The following is a 13548-nucleotide window of genomic DNA, read 5'->3' as shown; positions in this document are numbered from 1 at the left end:
CATAGCAGAAACGCCAGGGGAAAAAATGCTTCATTTTACAGTCTCTACAAGGTGGATTGGATTCTAGCAAATCCACACAAGGATATGTTGCGATTTCCAAAACAGTTGCGGTTTTGAAAATCGCAGCATGTCAATTATACCTACGGAAACGCCGGCGGTTTCCCTGTAGATATAATAAAAGCAGAAGGAGACTTTTTATAAAAAGCACTGTGGGAAAAATCTATGATACATTGCAACCACAGTATTTCCTGCACTACTTTTTTGCTGCGGCCTTAGCCCGAAGCAGGTTTTTGGTGCTGTTTTTCTGCTAGTACAGCAGAAATACAGAGCGGGGAAATGGCAGGAATATGAAACACCCGAAGCTCTGGTGCCATCATGCTCCCTGCATTGATTCCCATATTACTAAAAAAACAAAGGACATAATATACCAAAGATCCCAAATGCAAAATGCCAATAAAGCAAACACATTAGAGATGAGCAAACACTGTTCGGATCAGCCGATCCGAACAGCACGCACCCATAGAAATGAATGGAAGCACCTGTGATGCCGGCCGGCAAAGTCAGCGTCACAGGTGCTTCCATTCATTTCTATGGGTGCGTGCTGTTCGGATCGGCTGATCCGAACAGTGTTCGCTCATCTCTAAAACACATGTCTACAATCCATGAGGGGTAGAAGCCAGCATCCCAAATGCACACAGATAAAACTCCCATAAGGTGCTGTCAAATGATATTAGGCACAGACTATAGGTAACACCTCACACTATTAGATCAGATGGGCTTTTTCTGTTTTATCTGTGTGCATTTGAAATGCTGGCGTCTACCCCCACCCCCACGGTGTGTAGGTATATGAATGGGTACTTTATTAGCATTGTGCACCTTTGCGCTTTCTAAACATGTACTGTAATGGGGCCTATCTGCATCCTGCACAGCCATGTTTCATCTGGTATTGGGTAACTGCATTGATTCCCTGTGCTCACCTCATAAGAGCACTGCGTCTACATCTGCATAATGCCAAGGTGCAGAAGATCTAGGTGGTTACCCTGCAGTCCTATGTAACACCATATATTACACACAGTGAGTAAGAGTTACCATGGTTATCTGTAGTGTTACATAAGATTTTAGGTAACTCATGTTTACCAACTCTCTGGGAGTCACAAAAAGAGAAGACCTCTCTGGGCAAATCTCTGAGGCCTGACAGAAAGCTTCTGTATCTACAAGGCTCCTGGTCATATCATATGTGACATGGACACTTTCTCACAAAAAGGGATGTAACTGGCATATTTCATGTCCACCTCATGAAAAGGGAATCGACTACATCTCAAAAAGTGGGGTGGAGCATTTGTACATGGGGGAGTGGAGACACAGATGTTCCAATCTCTGCCAACAACAGGAAGTGTGAGGAGATATCTATTACATTATATGTACTAGTTAGGGTATGTTCACACGGCGGCATTTGCAATCCACGTGTGAACACTTCCGTGTGGCTAGCTGCGGCGAGATGCTGGTGCATTCCGCTTCAGATTAGGCCCGAAGAATGGGCCCAATTGGGAGGATTGCACCGCGGTTGAGTCAGCCACGGCAAGATAGGGCAGCTTGCTTCTTTTTTCCTCTACTAGCTAGCGAAAAGGAGAAGCAAGCGACTCCCATTGAAGTAAATGGGAGTCCGGATCTTGAGGCGAATTCTGCGTCAAAAACCACTCCAAAAAGCTCCGTGTGAATCCTCAGTATGGTGAAATCTGTGGTGTTACCTAGGACTTCAGGAAAAAGCGCATACATTATCTGTACTCAGCGAGCGGCGTCATAGGACTGCAGCTATCATATACTGTATGTACTTTGCAGAATCTTGGCAAATAGAGGGATAAATCTGCATTCTTGCAATCTCACAAGAACCGTTATTGTTTCTAGAATTTTGATTTTACGGCATTCACTGTGAAGTCAGAATGCCGTGTTGACCTTTATCTGCGGGCCAATAGGATTATGGTGATTTACAACACTGTATTGGCTTTTGGCAGATGCACCGGTGTCCCTGTTAGGATTCCTGGTTGCCCAGCTCTATAAGTACTCCGCTAAGCAGCTGCTGAGGTTTAGAGGGAATATTGCCTAGGACTCGATCCAACCTCTTTATAGCTCTCTAACGCAAATACAGCCTTAGTAATGTCTAGGTGATGGCAAAAGATATAGCTATGGGTAAACGGATGGTGGTAACACAATGCACTGATTTTTATCTTTTTTTTCTGAATGCTTTTTAATATTACATTTTTTTGGTGCTTGGCAAGGCAAACAACAGACTGAATTTACTGTACTGCTTTTGGATAAATAAAAAAAAACAATTAAAAAAAGAAGTAAAGTGTATATCTGGGCGGTGCCATTTGGCAAGGAAAAAAATGCCATGTGATGGGAATATATTGTCGGTCTTGGACACAGAACAGAAAGCTTTTGAATGTTTTGACTATGAGAATTGTGACTGAGATTGTTTCATCTGCTGCAGCATAGTAACTTTACTGATACACAGCCAGTGCCGCAGCTCTAACAGTGTGACAGAGCCCTATCTCTTCTCCAATCCTAACACTCCCCAGAACCTCCACAATGTAATACCTCATCTGTCTAATCTCTCCCCACAGATTGGACACCTTACCTTTCTGTCTGGATATTTTATACTGCTTATAAATGATCAAAGATTTCTGACCGATTGTCTGCCTATCATGAGCACTACTTGCAAGGCATTATAGGGAGGCCTGCCTGACTACTGTTCTCTGCTTTCTATATGTTTTCAAGTGTTGGTCATCATTTTAGCCTGTCTGTGAATATTGAAACGCCAAAAGCTGGTTCATTCACCTCTAATGGACATCAAGAGACTCCATTAAAGAGGACCTTTCACCGATTTGGGCACAGGCAGTTCCATATACTGCTGGAAAACTGCTGGATGACTTTTAGGCTGAAGAACCGCATTGCGAAAATTCAGCATTTTTGCTGTTGCAGAAGTGCCGCAGCAAAATATGTTGCATTTTACAGTACCATGTTTTTGAAGACCACAGCATGTCAGTTATACCTGCAGAAATGCTGGTGTTTTCCATATAGTTATAATAAGGGCAGAAATTCTGCATAGGAATACTCTGCGAAAGCACAATGAAAAATGTTGCAGAAAAAAAGTGCTGCATTTGCTGTGTTTCTCTACATGAGGCCTAACCCCTCATTCACATCTGCGTTGGTATTCTGTTTGGGCGAGTCTGCATGGGGGACTGTCGGCTTTCCCGATCTGTGCCCCGGGTAAAGAGCTATCGGTCCCGATACCGTAGCTCTTTACAGTCAGTTTCTGACAGTCTGTCAGGTACGTCTGTCTCCACAGCAGCGCCTATCACGCTGTACAGTGTGAACGGGGAGGAACGCCCCCTCCCTCTGCTCACAGTGCTCGTCCAAGGACCAGTATTATCAGGAGGGGAGGGGGGAGTTCCTCCCCGCTCTCACAGCACAGACTGTCAGGAACGCCCTTCTGACTGTAAAGAGGTACAGTACCGGGACCGACAGCTATTTATCCGGGGCACAGATCGGGAAAGCCGACAGTCCCCCATGCAGACTCGCCCAAACAGAATACCAACGCAGATGTGAATGAGGGGTTAGGCCTCATGTAGAGAAACACAGCAAATGCAGCACTTTTTTTCTGCAACATTTTTCATTGTGCTTTCGCAGAGTATTCCTATGCAGAATTTCTGCCCTTATTATAACTATATGGAAAACACCAGCATTTCTGCAGGTATAACTGACATGCTGTGGTCTTCAAAAACATGGTACTGTAAAATGCAACATATTTTGCTGCGGCACTTCTGCAACAGCAAAAATGCTGAATTTTCGCAATGCGGTTCTTCAGCCTAAAAGTCATCATCAAAACACAGAATAATGCAAGTGAAAGGAATTTCAAAATGCCATTCACACATAGCATAAACATCTGCGCTGATTTTTGTATAGAAGTGGGAGAGCAGTTGCATTTGATACTTAACGCCATAAACAAAATACAGGTAGATTTGATACATTTCAGCTAAACATTTCCCAACAAGTATATCACTATGTACACTATGTTACATATACATATATATCACTATTTAAAGTGATAGATTGCATTAGAGCAGTCTACAATAAAACAATCATTGGCTGCCGCGTGAAGTGTCATAAAGTCATAGTGCAGCCGCTGCTGTACCCATAAGATCTTTCTCCTGTGCTGTGACACAATGGTGTTATTTCTGTGAACAGATGCTTTGGCCATTTGAATTTAGCGCCAAAGCAAGAGCTATGAAGTGATGATCGCTTCAAAAAGTAAGCGGCGTTCCATCTCTTCTTCTTGGATGTATGGCCATTTGACTTGGGATATGAGCACCACCACTCCCTGGAGTGGTGACAGATTACCGTCATTAATTATACAGATTGCCTTGCTTGTGTAATGGCGCTACCAATGCGCTTCTAGTAGGTCACCGTTTCATTGGCCACTTTACTTGAGGTAGTTGGAGTTGCAGTCCTCCAGAAATTCACAGCAATGTTCCTGTTTACACATTACTGCAGACTACCACTCTACCAGGCTACAGTTGATGGCTCCCCTGGCTTTTGGGAAAAGCATGGATTACAGTGCCACCACTCTTCACTGGCTGGTAACTGCACTCGTTACACTGGAATTCTAGACCACTGAAAGATGCTGGAAAAATCCTATTTAAGGCCGGGGCCCCACATGGTGTAAATACTGTGGGAAAAAAAGCAAGCGCTCTAGAGTCTAGTGAATATCATCCCCACTTTGCTGATAAATACACACAGCAGATATGCTTCAATTTCCAAAACCATCAAGTTTTTGGAAATCGCAGCATGTCAATTATACCTACGCCGGCAATAGGCATAATGAAAGCAGAAAGTCAGCAGAGGAAACCACTGCGGGCTTTCTGTAAAAAGCGCTGCATTGTGGGGCTGAGGTCTTTACTGGGGACTTCTTGTCAGTCTTATACTTAAGGCTATATGGGTGGATGAGGGTGTCTTCCACCATTTTACAAACGAATAAACCTTTCTATTGCTAAGGGAAAATTCTGCAGTGAAATAAGCATCAAAATCTGAACAAAAGATGAATTGGCTGACCATACTTCTAGGTAAGAAGTTCTATAGCAGAGAACGGCACAAACAGAACCAGGTACTTTACTTTGTGTGTTGGATCTTCTCCATCCAATTTTTAGTCTATGAAAAACTATCTTTATTAGGACATATGAATAAAACTAATTGAGTATAATGTAACATAACTGATGCCGTCATGCTTGATCACATGCGTTCACACGATGTAAAATGGAGCGCAAGCTGGCCGCAAAATTACGGGTTCAAAATAATGCAGCGTATATGCTCGTAACTCCCATTGAAATCAATGGGATCTTTTTGAGTGTGCTCCATTTTACACCGTGTGAACGCACCCTAAGGGTTTTCAATGTAGATTTGCTGTGGGAAAGACTCATGAACGTAACAGATTGTATACATATTTGAGCATATGTTACGTTAATAGAATAGACTGTACTTTTCATATTACTATATACATTACAGATTAACAATATATTTCATGTATAGTTACCTGTATATATTCTGTGACTTACATGGTTGTGGTTTCCTATAAAGGTCTCCAGTTATGATGTATGTGACTGTAATCCTGGGTTTTTATTTTTACAGCTTTTTTTGGAATCTGATAAATTACAATGAATGTTACTGGCCCAGCCATTGCCGAAAAAGATTTATTCAAGTATCAACTAGTAGTTCGGGGGCAGACAGTTATGAACCTCGACACAGTGAGGTTCACCATAAATTTTCTAAACTACTTAGTCTGGTTTTCCAAAATGTTAATTTTGGCAGTTTGCAGATAATCTGTATTCTGGCATACTGTGCTAGAATGTGGAAGATATACAGTGTATTTCATGTAATAACGTATGATTTACTATAATACCACTCAATGAATTAGAATGCTATCTTCTCAGGTTTACGTCCCAGTTAGCTACCAAATAGTTGGAGGATGATTGAAAACGTTATTTTGGCAGCTTAATAATCATATTTTGTAGAACGGGGCAGTAAAAATGTGCTGTAAAGGTGATAAGAGATTCAGTTTATAGTCTTATTTTACTTCCTAATTTCCATGTCATGTGTAGATGGTCAGACTCTACTGGTAACCTCGGCCCTATGGTTGTTATGTCTCAATCCCCTTTGAATGATAATACAAACACTCAGCTGGGTTAAATGGATGAACATGAGAAAGACAACTGGCATTATGGTTACACAGGATAACAAGACATAACTGACTTGGTGACTTTGTAACTCACTGTAAAAGAGGGCATTACTTGGGTCTAGTCACATCTGTGTTTGGTATTCTGTTCGGGGAGTCTGCTTGGGGACCCCTGAGAATGGAATACCGAACACATTGACAAGCGGTGAGCAATGAAAGCACATAAAACCCATTGACTATAATGGGGTCCGTGTGTTTTCTGCACCGTGTTCGTACAAGTCATGCGGAGAGGAAAGTAGTTCATTAAGTACTTTTCTCTTTGCATGTACCGTTCGAACACTGCATGGAAAACACATGGCCCCCATTATAGGCTATGAAGTCCATATGCTTTTCATAAGCTCACCACTTCTCAATGCATTCGGTATTCCATTTGGGGGGAACCCCAAGCGGACTCCCCGAAGGGAATGCCAAATACAGATGTGAATCATACCTTAGAGAAAAGCATGGAGCATAGCAGAGTCCTTCTACAGAACACAATCTCAGAAACACAATCTCTCACAGATCTTTGCACACATGGGCAGAAGATCATTGTATCCCTTTGCTGTTGCTCTAGCAGCAGGATTGTAGGTACAGCCTCAGCACAAGTAAGGGTATTATTCAGACCATGGTATTACATAAAAGCTTACTTCTCAGTTGTTTGAGCCTTCATACACCCAGAATGCAGCATACTTTTCTGTAGTGGTCATCTGCATTGAGTAGCAAAGTTTGCTGTGCTTTCCTACACAATTGAAACAAAGGTCTACCGACATACTGTATACCAGTCAAATGGAGTTCAGAATTGCACGCTGGAGTACCCCTCTAACAGAGTGAATGGATTTATTTCTCTTGGCAGATAATATTGATGTTCAGATATCTAAATATCCTTAGCATATAATCAGCGCTCGTGTGCATCATGCAGAAAGAGGCTCAAATATTTCTAGTGTCTTGCTGGGTAATAAGGATTTATTGCTTCATTTATGATAATGAGTTCATTCAGCAGATTTTAGTTAATCAACATGGCTGTGCTGCTGTATGATTTACCATTCTATGAAAATGGCAAAAAAAAGGAATAATGGGATTTGCTGTTGAGATTTATTTTTTAGTCAGCAAAAAATTAAACACGGCAACTAAATACTGTATTGCTTGTCAGACACTTTTTAATTTACATTAGAGGACATGCACTTAGAGATATCATGGTGTCACTTACAATGTGTTGTTTTCTGGGAATTATATGTTATGTCTTCTGGAAAGGGAAGGAAACTCGTGTAATGTATCTTAACATATATAGGATACAATCAGTGATGTAAATAGAGCTTTTAAGTCTAACAAAGTACAACTTTAAGTGTGTAAACAAAATCTCAATTCGTGTAAACTTCCTATATAGAGTTTCCAACACAGTAGTGACTCAAAAGCAGCTCCAAGTGCAATACAAAATATATAGTTTTTCTAAAAACAACATCATTTTGTGATAAGCTAATACAAAATAATATGGTAACTATCCTATTTTGTCTAGGTATAGCATCCCTGTGCAAAGTGGAAGGGGAAAGAATGTGAATTGCAGGCTCTCGATGCTTATGTTTGCATGTTGCAATATTGTGTTGAAATGGTTTCATAAGAAATTGTGGTGTTTGACCAAATTGGAGATATAGAGTTGTGTATCATCATTTGTCTGCAATTTGGTTGATGGGGTTAAAAAGATAAACCTTTTAAGGAATCCAGTCTCTTAATACAACTCTCCAAATCCATATAATAACACTACATGGTAGAAAAAAAATTATATAAAATTAATATAAAAAGTTATATATATGGAGAGACAGAGTTATGAAGAAAACAAAGTATGCCCTCTGAATCTAGTCCTTAGGTCTTAAAATTAGGTAAATGCAATCTCAGATGAACAACAACACACATCAAATTCCAAATACTGCCCATGAATAAATAACTTGGAGAAACACCTTCTGCAGGAATTGCTTGAATATACAGATGGGTAAACCTCTGAAGATTCATTTTGTTATAGGCTTGCATGGTTCATCCCAAAGGTCCCAGCACCCAGGGGTCACCACAGTAAAGCATCATGATTTCAGCATGCTCCATCATAGGAATCAGCAGTATTGACCTGGGGTCAATGAAGTCAACCAGGAGGCTGGACGAGGATTTTGAGTATCCACCTGATACCATGAAGATACCCATTAGAGTTGAGGGAAGGTGACTATAACTTTTTATGTTTGCATGCCTATCTTGGGCCTCCATCTCTCTATATTATAAAAATGAATTCGTCTGTCTGTCTGTTCTCTATGCGTGGCCAAACAACTGGACCGATCTTCACCAAATTTGGTACAGAGATACTTCAGGTATCTGGGAAGGTTTAAGATGAGACTCCAACTTGCTCAGACGTACCGTTGCTGAGAAACAGCGTCCCCAACACAATGCCCCCCCCCCTTTGCCAATACAAACCTGCAAGTCTTTCACTCATATTCCAACTGCAATACACACGGTCACTCCATATGCACAATCCAACACTGATATCCAAACTGAGATACACTCATCAGAGGCTTAAATACACAGATCAGCACACAGTATCACATGCAGAGTTCCACAGTTCCACACAACAGAGGATTAGAAATGCACGTCTGCACATAGTACCACATGCCGTAGTATTAGATATGCATTGTCAGGATACGGAGTCGCCGCGGTCTCCTTGCTGCGCGGCGTCTCCCTGGGAGACGTGTTAGGAGTTCTATTGGGTGTGCTTAGGTCATTTAGGGTTAATCTTTTCCTTGCCTTCAGTCTCCATGTCATTAGCCATCAGGTGTGTGTTCTGCTGCTATTTAATCCCCACCCAGGCATGGATCCTTGCCAGCCATTCACTTTGTGGTTCCTGGTTCCCCTGCTCAGTCTGATTCCCTGTCTGTTTGTATTCGGTCTGTTTTCTTGGTTTATTTACCCGGCTTGTATTTTTGACTATCCCTTGTCTTTTGATTTGGTACCTTTTATTATATCTCCTGGCTCGACCTCTTGCTTGTCTGACCTCGCCTTCTCTTCTTTGTCTTGCTGGGACTTGTGGTCCTCCCTGGTTCCATGCTGTTTAGTCTTTTGTTTTGCATTACATATACACTGTGCTTTCTGTTTAGGTGTGACCCCGTGACTCCAGTCCCTAGGACTTTCAGGGCCTCCTCTTCCCTTATCCTAGCCGCCGGGATAGAAGTGTAAGGAGTCGTGGTAGGCGCACTTCAATTAGGAAGTGCATTGGTCTGCCTCATCTCAGATATTACAGCATAGTTATAGCTGCAGGGCCTGCGACCCCTTTTGTCATTAGTTACACACTGTTGCTTTCCCAGCTGTGTCACTTTGCACTGCCTGACCCTGACTCCAATCCTTACATGCATGTCTGCACACAGTTTCTCACGGCGGAGGATTAGATACGTGCGTCTGCACACAGTACCACATGCTGGGGGATTGGATACATGCGTCTGCACACAGTACCACATGCCAGAGGATTGGATACGCGCATCTGCACACAGTTCCACACACTAGAGGATTAGGTATGCGCGTCTGCACACAGTTGTACACACCAGAGGATTAGATACACACGTCTGCGCACAGTACCACATGCCGTAGGATTAGATAAGCGCTTCTACACACAGTTCCACATGCCGTAGGATTAGATACGCGCCTCTTCACACAAAACCACACAGGGGAGGATTAGATATGTGCGTCCGCACACAGTACCACACTTTGGAGGATTAGATACATGCCTCTGCACACAGCACCATATGCCAGAGAATTAGATACGCATCTCAGCACACAGTACCACATGGGGAGGATTAGATACGTGTGTCTGCACAAAGTACCACACGGCAGAGGATTAGATACGCGCATCTGCACACAGTTCTACACACCAGAGGATTAGATATACGCCTCTACACACAGTTTCACATGCCATAGGATTAAATATGTGCCTCTTCACACAATACCACACAGGGGAGGATTAGATATGTGCGTCTGCACACAGTACCACACGACCAAGGATTAGATATGTGCGTCTGCACACAGTTCCAAATGCTGAAGGATTAGATACGTGTGTCTGTACAAAGTACCATATGGGGGAGGATTAGATACGCACATCTGCACACAGTTCAACACGCCAGAGGATTAGATATGCATGCCTTCACATAGTACTATCACCAGAGGATTAGATATGCGAGTCTACACATAGTACCACATGGCAGAGGATTAGATACACGCATCTGCACACAGTACCACACCCCAGAGGATTAGAAATGCATGTCTGCACACAGTACCACATGCCGTAGTATTGGATATGCATGTCTGCACACAGTTTCACATGCTGGAGGATTAGATACGCGCATCTGCACACAGTTCCACACACCAGAGGATTATATATGCACATCTGCACACAGTACCACATCCCGTAGGATTAGATACGCGCGTTTGCACGCATTTCCACCCGCCGGGGGATTGGACACATGCGTCATCACACAATACCGCACACCGGAGGATTAGATACACGCCACTGCACACAATACCACACGGGGGAGGATTAGATACGTGCCTCTGCACACAGTACCAAACACCAGAGGATTAGATATGCATCTCTCCACACAATACCACATGCCGGAGGATTAGATAAGCGCCACTGCACGCAATGCAGGTAGTCCTCGACTTACGATGTTGATCCGTTCTTACGCAGCGTCGTAAACCAAATTTCAATGTAAGTTGGAAACATACGTAACTGTACCATACGACGACGCATAGGAACGGATCAATGTGATTTAGTGTGCAGTGGCTCGGAACCGAGGAAGACTGTACCATATACAGTACAGTACAGTCTTCCTTGGTTCCAAGCCGCTGCACACTAAATCACGTACTGCACAGGGAGAGCTGGCAGCTTGCGTTTATGCGGGAGCTGACTTTTTCTCATAGGAATGCATTGGCCAGCGTTGATTGGCCAGTGTACAGCATTCAGCTAATCAATGCTGGTTCTGCCGGAGGCTCATCTGTGAGGAGACAGAGTCTAATATCGGACCACAGCAGTCTCCGTTGTGGTCCGATCTTAGACTCCGCCTTCTCACAGACGAGCCTCCGGCAGAACCAGGGTTGATTGGCCGAATGCTGTACACTGGCCAATCAACACTGGTCAATTCATTCCTATGAGAAAAAGTAAGCTCCCTCATAACAGCAAGCTGCCAGCTCTCCTGACTAGCAAGGACGAGCCTGCTGCAGAACCAGCATTGATTTGCCGGACCACAATGTGGGCGGGTACAGGGCAGGGAGCCGTGAGTGCATCACTCACGTCTCCCCTCCCAGTACCCATCCACACTCTTCTAAGTCACAAGCCCTGCCTTCTTCCTAGGTCTGTAACACTAACCTGGGAGTTGGGAGCAGCGAGGCGAGAAGAGGCGCCAGAACAGCGGGGAGTGGCAGCGATCCGTGCAGGTAAGTGTTAGCTACTGGAGATGTTAGCTACTAGAGATGAGCAAGTACTATTTGAAACTGCTGTTTCGAATAGCACGCTCCCATTAGAATGAATGGACGCAGCCGACACTCAGGGGGATAAGCAACCGGACGCCGGCACAGGCTATGTGCCGGCTGCATCCATTCATTCCTATGGGAGCATGCTATTCGAAACAACCGCCGACCTTGATCCCACCTAAAAAGATCGGGATCGGAATTCCAAGTGTAAAATTCTGCAGAAACAAAGCTTTTTTGTTGCAGTTTTTGAGCCAAAGCCATGAATGGATACAGAAGGAATGGGAAATATATGGAGAGTACCTCTACTTCTACCTATTGTTCAATCCACTTCTGGCTTTGGCTCAAAAAACGGCAACAAAAATGAAAAGATTAGTTCATGATTTAGAAATTGAATTTGGAAGATGCACAATGGTGTGAGTATTCAATATGTGATAAAATGGAAAATGCTTCAACAGCTTTCACAATAGGAAATTGAAATCTCAGAGAGGTGGGAAAGAGAATTGTAAATACAGCAAAACCATTGCTCACATGTTTATTTTAAAACCAAATACCATCTCATGGATACAGTCCTATGAAAAAGTTTGGGCACCCCTATTAATCTTAATCATTTTTAGTTCTAAATGTTTTGTTGTTTGCAACAGCCATTTCAGTTTGATATATCTAATAACTGATGGACACAGTAATATTTCAGGATTGAAATGAGGTTTATTGTACTAACAGAAAATGCGCAATATGCATTAAACCAAAATTTGACCGGTGCAAAAGTATGGGCACCCTTATCATTTTATTGATTTGAATACTCCTAACTACTTTTTACTGACTTACTGAAGCACACAATTGGTTTTGTAACCTCAGTGAGCTTTGAACTTCATAGCCAGGTGTATCCAATCATAAGAAAAGGTATTTAAGGTGGCCAATTGCAAGTTGTTCTACTATTTGAATCTCCTCTGAAGAGTGGCATCATGGGCTACTCAAAACAACTCTCAAATGATCTGAAAACAAAGATTGTTCAACATAGTTGTTCAGCGGAAGGATACAAAAAGCTGTCTCAGAGATTTAACCTGTCAGTTTCCACTGTGAGGAACATAGTAAGGAAATGGAAGACCACAGGGACAGTTCTTGTTAAGCCCAGAAGTGGCAGGCCAAGAAAAATATCAGAAAGGCAGAGAAGAAGAATGGTGAGAACAGTCAAGGACAATCCACAGACCACCTCCAAAGAGCTGCAGCATCATCTTGCTGCAGATGGTGTCACTGTGCATCGGTCAACTATACAGCGCACTTTGCACAAATAGAAGCTGTATGGGAGAGTGATGAGAAAGAAGCCGTTTCTGCACGTACGCCACAAATAGAGTTGCCTGAGGTATGAAAAAGCACATTTGGACAAGGCAGCTTCATTTTGGAAACAAAAATTGAGTTGTTTGGTTATAAAAAAAAAGGCGTTATGCATGGCGTCCAAAAAGAAACAGCATTCCAAGAAAAACACATGCTACCCACTGTAAAATTTGGTGGAGGTTCCATCATGCTTTGGGGCTGTGTGGCCAATTCCGGCATCGGGAATCTTGTTAAAGTTGAGGGTCGCATGGATTCCACTGAGTATCAGCAGATTCTTGAGAATAATGTTCAAGAATCAGTGACGAAGTTGAAGTTACGCCGGGGATGGATATTTCAGCAAGACAATGATCCAAAACACCGCTCCAAATCGTCAGGCATTCATGCAGAGGAACAATTACAATGTTCTGGAATGGCCATCGCAGTCCCCAGACCTGAATATCATTGAACATCTGTGGGATGAT

The sequence above is a fragment of the Leptodactylus fuscus genome, chromosome 5 (genome assembly GCF_031893055.1).
Source record: "Leptodactylus fuscus isolate aLepFus1 chromosome 5, aLepFus1.hap2, whole genome shotgun sequence".
Lineage (NCBI taxonomy): Eukaryota > Metazoa > Chordata > Amphibia > Anura > Leptodactylidae > Leptodactylus > Leptodactylus fuscus.
This window is presented reverse-complemented; position numbering follows the sequence as displayed.